Genomic DNA, 5,855 nt, shown 5'->3' on the forward strand with positions numbered 1-5,855 from the left:
GTCAGTAGTTAATTGTTGACCCATAGTATTTTTGGGGCCAGCATCAAAGTGATTACAAATTGTTTTTGCCTCATAACGGAATTACATGGACCTAGAGCAGTCAAAATTTATAGAATGATTGCTTGGGCCAGTATTTGGCCTCATTTGATTAAGATCAAAGACAAAGGTCACAGTGACCTTCAAGGCGAAATACACGTAGGTGTACTGCCTTCAAACTCATAGGACAATTTCCTGTAATCAGCTAACGCCACCAGAAGCTAACTCTTGCTGCTTTTGACTTCAGTTGGACAAAGGTTAGGGTCACAAGTACCCCTGTTTATTGGAACGTCATTTGCCCACAACAGCGCTAATGAAGACTTATATTCCTTGGCCCTCTGCCAAGTCAATTGGCAACAATTCTGAATGGTAATGTTATCGTACATTTTCTGAAAATTACACCACACGCTCAATATATATAGTCAGATATACCGTAGCGCATTTTCATAAGCTTTTTATTTGTGGAGCAAACAACATATAGTCAGATATACCGTAGCGCATTTTCATAAGATTTTTATTTGTGGAGCAAATAACATACTAAACAAAGGTAACATTGTTTTCGTTTATTTTTAAAGTAGCTTCTGCATGGCGCGTAAGAGAAATATTGTTTTAATTGTTAATTCTGTAAATTTATTTTGATGATTCTGTCTCATTTTACCCATTTTTCGACTTTGCATAAAAAATGTTTGAAATCAGTATAAACTATTTCTTTTCTAGAAATGATTGTTTAGCACTTGGCTGAAAGACGTTTATTGCGGAGCTTCTAATGATCGTTCGTTTATATACGTTAAATTTTTAATGTTTCCGTGCTTCAGTTTTAGTCGGCGAAAACCCCACTAATGGATAGGACTAGCCTTATCAGATTATCAAACACAAGTAATTGCAAAATCATTAGTATTCTTGGGAGACTGGATGTCGTGGTTGCAGAATTAAAGAAAAATAAAGACCAAAGGACGAATAAAAACTAATTCGTTTTATCAGCAAGAGATGAAATCAAATAGTTTATTTACCCCCGAAACCTTTGCTATAACCACAATTAAATCTGGGTCCCACTGATAAACAAATCTATATTACTTCCGATTCTGATCATAATTCAAATATGTATAAAAATATATATATATGATTTGAAGATATTTTTTTGTTTTGTTTTAATATAGATGTCAAGTCAGCAAAAAGGTGGCGGTAACACGGGTACTGGAATAAAGCCGGACCTTGATAACCATGCGAACCAGTGCAATCCGAATAACCCCAACCATCAGTAAGTGAAACAGCTTTCTGCTTCGTTATTTTGCCAGTTGATAGGAATATATGATTCTGTTAACCTTTCTCCACTTGAACAATACTCTGAAAAATATAGTGAATGAATATCGCCTCAAATCATACCTGTCTCATTCTGGTCTAAATAATGTTATGATGTCAGATTTAGAATTCCTATCCCTGTCGGTATCATTTAAGGTGTCCGCATGTTGAGCTTTAAAGAAAACCTGGAACAATGCTGTACGGGTGGCTGCGTTCTTTGAATGTGATTTTTGACCTTGTTTTTAGATGTTATGCAGAACAATCATCACTTGCGAAACTTTTTCTAACGACAAAGAGTTTATGGACTACAGAGTTTTATTCATTTTTTATAACCTTAAATTGCGGTGTATAGAATTTCTATATGTTTTGATTTTATGCCAAGTTTATGTAATTTCCACATGATTTTATTCTTTTTGAAGTGTGGCCACCCGGATATAATTTTTAACAAAGGCGGACATAGCAACCGATTTTGTTTTAGCTCTAGGAAATTAGAGTGTTGACAAGGAGTGTTTCAAGACTTTTTGGGGGCGGGAAGTGGGGGAGATGCGCATTTTAAGGAGGTTTCTTAAAGGGACAGATGTAACGTATATTTGACAAAATGTCATCTTAAAAAAAAAACACTCCAGCCTTTAATATTATTGACTTAAGGTCTTTTGGCCAATTATAAAATTTTGCGAGCGGAGCGAACCGAATGTTTTCCTTACATGACTGAGGTCTTGGAAAATGCAAGTTTGCTAGAACCTACACTCTTTGAGTCACTCGCCCTACATATATGTGGCATAGAAAAGGGGGTAAATAAAGTCGAGGTCAATGACAGTAATAACTCGGCAACAGAGTACGCATAGAATATTGTCCAATAACCAACTATTTATGATATATTTTACAGACATGCTCACTAAAACATATCAAAATATGCAGAATTCCAACTACTTTTGTGTTTTACAGGGGGCACATCCCTGGGTTTGCTGGTAAAGGGACAAAGGACGACCTAGACAACCACGCAAACCAGATGAACCCGAACAACCCAAAGCACCAGGCGCCGAAAAAATGACGCATTGCTCTGAAGAAAAACACAAAATAACTTTAAAAAAATGCAGATTATATTTTGTGTTGTGAATATGGTTGTGCAAAAATATTTAAAATAAATAGTTATAAATGTTGTGAATTATTTTGTCAACATAAATGAGGACCTTTAAAATTATTTGAATGGATTATTTTGGATTTTAGCTGTTGTGAAAACTGTCCAAGGAGCATCTTTCACTTAAATATTCTATCATTAGATATAAACTTAAAATGTAGAAAATCCCCATTCACTTGGCTAAATTATAAATATGTCAGGGTATGTATCAAAGATGCTTTCACAAGTAAAGTTCATTACATGTAACAGTTATTTGTTGCAAAAAAAAAAAACAACAGAAAAAACTGGCACTGTTTACTGTTTTCGTGGTTGTACTATTTGTAACCTAACACACAATACAGTTTGTGTACAAACGTGTTTATATTTCGTCTTGACTTCGATGCAGTGTTGTATTTGTTCAATTTGCAAATATGAAATTAGGTCATAGGATCCCATGAAGTCTCTTTTATTCAATTCAAGTGAAGTAATTTAATACTTCACTCAGGTGAAATTTATACCTTGTATATCACAATATGTGAACTGAATGATTTTGAAGAAGACAGAACAACTTGGTATAGAACAATATATTTTGCCTTCATTAAACTGTAGTCCAAGTTTCGCACTGGATGTCAAACTGCTTTTTCAACACATTTTGTCGTGGTGTCTAACACATTTATCCAAGTAATTCGAATGTCAAAAAACATGAACATTAAAAATGCAAAAACTGCAAAATTATAGTTTAAATAGAACTGTAAAAATATAAAGTACAAGAGGGCCCTGAAGACCATGTTACGGCTCACCTAACCTAGATTTCTTGAAGACAAACATTTTGACCATGTTTTATGTAAATCAGGTAGATCATTATCCAAGATTTTATTTTCAAAGAGTTGACCTATTGACATAGTTTCTGACCTTAAGTACACCACTTTCTGAACTTGACCTAGATTTCGTACAAACAAACGTTCTAACAAAGAACTTACAATGATAAGTTGAAAAAAAATCCCCTTAAGTGTTCACAGAGATTTTTCTATGATTTGACCTAATGACCTAGTGTTTCCCACATGACCCAGTAACAAATGTATCCTACATTAAAAACACACAAACATTCTGACCAAGTCAAATGAAGATCAGATAAAAATCAGGCCTTTTCAGTGTTATTATTTTCTTTTTATGATTTGACCCAGTGACATAGAATTTGACCTAAATAATCTAGTTTTTAACCCGACCTATATTTCATATTGACAAAGATTCTTACTAAGTTTTTTGAAGAACAAGTAAAAAATGTAGCCTCTACAGTGTTAACGACGTTTTATTTTGATTTGACCTGGTGACTTTTTATAAGATTTCGGGTAACTAAATTCTGAATCCCACCTGTATTTCAGGGAGACAAACATTCTGACAATTTTTATAAAGATCAAACTGAAAATGTGGTCTCTAGAGTGTTACTGGCTTTTTCTATGATTTGACCTAGTTTTTCACCTAAGGTAAACCAATTTTGAACTTAATCTAGATTTAATAGAGACAAACATTCTTACAAAGCTTTATTAGATCAAGTCAGAAATGTTGACTTAGAATAATAACAAGCTTTTTCTATGATCTGACCCAGTGACCTAGTTCAAGATGTCAGATAATCTAGTTTTAAATGTCACATTTTCTATTTCATAGAGACAAACATTTTAACTATGTTTTATGAAGATCAAGACCAAGCCTCTATAGAGTTAACATTGTTTTCCTATGATCTGATGTAGTGAAATATTTAAAGATCTCGGGTTAGCTAGTTTTGAACTATAATTCATAGAGACAAACATTCTGACATTCTTTTTAACGACCAAATGCAAAATGTGGCCTCTACAAGGTTTTTTGATTATTTGACCTAGTGGCATAGTTTTGTTCCTCAGGTAAACCAGTTTCGAAATTAGGCTACAGTTCATAGAGAATAACATTCTGAAACAAGAGTGCCATAGTAAAAAAATACGCCCGTCGAGAGCCTGTGGAAGCATTCACTTTTCATATGCATTTTTATAACAAAGGTCACAGTGACCTTGACATTTTACCCATTGACCTTGACCTCCAAATAGGTGTCATCGGTGACCTTAAAATGAACTTTGAAGTCAATAGATGGAATCATTCACCTTTCATATGCATTTTAATAAAAGAAGTCACAGTGCCTTGACATTTGACCTATTGACCTTGACCTAAAATGAGTGTCATGGGTGATCTGCATATATAGTTTGATTACAATAGGTAGAAGCATTCATCAACCCACTAAAAGGCCATACAAGGAAATTTCATTCTGATATATTTGACATTTGACCTCTTAGTGTGACCTTGCCCTTAGATCTAGGGACCTAGTTCTTGCGCATTACACTCTGTCTAATAATGGTGAATAATTGTGCCAAGTAACATCAAAATCCCTCCATGCATGAAGAAGAAATGCTCCGGACAAAGTCATTCTTGTATCTGACCTTTGGCCTCTGTGACCTTGATCTTAGACCTAGGGACATGGTTCTTGCGCATGACACTCAGTCTTATGGCGGTGAAGATTTGTGCCAAGTTACACCACAATCCCTTCATGCATGAAGAAGAAATGCTCCGGACAAAGTCATTCTTGAATTTGACCTTTGACCTCTAAGTGTGACATTGACCTTAGACTTAAGGACATGGTTCTTGCGCATGACACTCCGTCTCATGATGGTGGACATTTGTGCCAAGTTACAAACCCCCTCCATGCATGAAGCAGAAATGCTACGGACAAAGGTTGTGGACGCCGCCCGGCCTTCCGCCCGCCCGCCAAGGGCGTTCCCATAATACGTCGTCCCGTCTTTCAGATGGGTGTATAAAAAGTTTTATGAAGATCAAGTAAATATTCATGGCAGGTTTAAGATTTAAAACAAAACGAAAAAATGAAAAAAAAAAAAACATGTGGGAATAGTGGGTGGGGAGGGGTACGGGGTGTGACCAAGGCAGATGGGTGACCCGGTGTTGGTACATAACTTCACATTTGGATAATAAATTTTCATGGTAAAAAAATGAAAGAAGTTTAATGAAATTCTACCAATTGGTTGGTCTGTTATGTACAAATCTGTGGATTGTTTTAGACAATTAAAGGGCAATAACTCTGAAGTTACTATAGAGATCCTGACCTGACGAAATTGAGTGTGCACTTCCACATTATGGTGATCTAAGTTTGGTTCAAGTTTCATAGTTCTAGGTTAAATATGTAACAAGTTATGAAGCAGAAATTGCCATTATTATAGTACCCTATATAGTTAACACTAGAAACTACTAAGGGCCATAACTCTGGTGTGATTTGGGCAATCTGACTGAAACTTGACAGGCCGCATTTCCCTATAGTGGTGAACATGTATATATAGTTTCATTTAAATATTTCAAACCACTTCCT

The 5,855-nt window shown here is 35.3% G+C and overlaps 1 long non-coding RNA gene across 1 annotated transcript; it reads left to right on the forward strand.

Moving 5' to 3' along the window:
- Positions 1-432: 432 nt before the first annotated feature.
- On the forward strand, positions 433-2,496 carry LOC128551185 (uncharacterized). Its single transcript, XR_008368673.1, has 3 exons — positions 433-583; positions 1,194-1,294; positions 2,281-2,496. It is a non-coding gene; the product is annotated as an uncharacterized LOC128551185 (long non-coding RNA).
- The last annotated feature ends 3,359 nt before the right edge of the window (positions 2,497-5,855 follow it).

This window comes from Mercenaria mercenaria, chromosome 2 (genome assembly GCF_021730395.1).
Source record: "Mercenaria mercenaria strain notata chromosome 2, MADL_Memer_1, whole genome shotgun sequence".
Classification (NCBI taxonomy): Eukaryota; Metazoa; Mollusca; class Bivalvia; order Venerida; family Veneridae; genus Mercenaria; species Mercenaria mercenaria.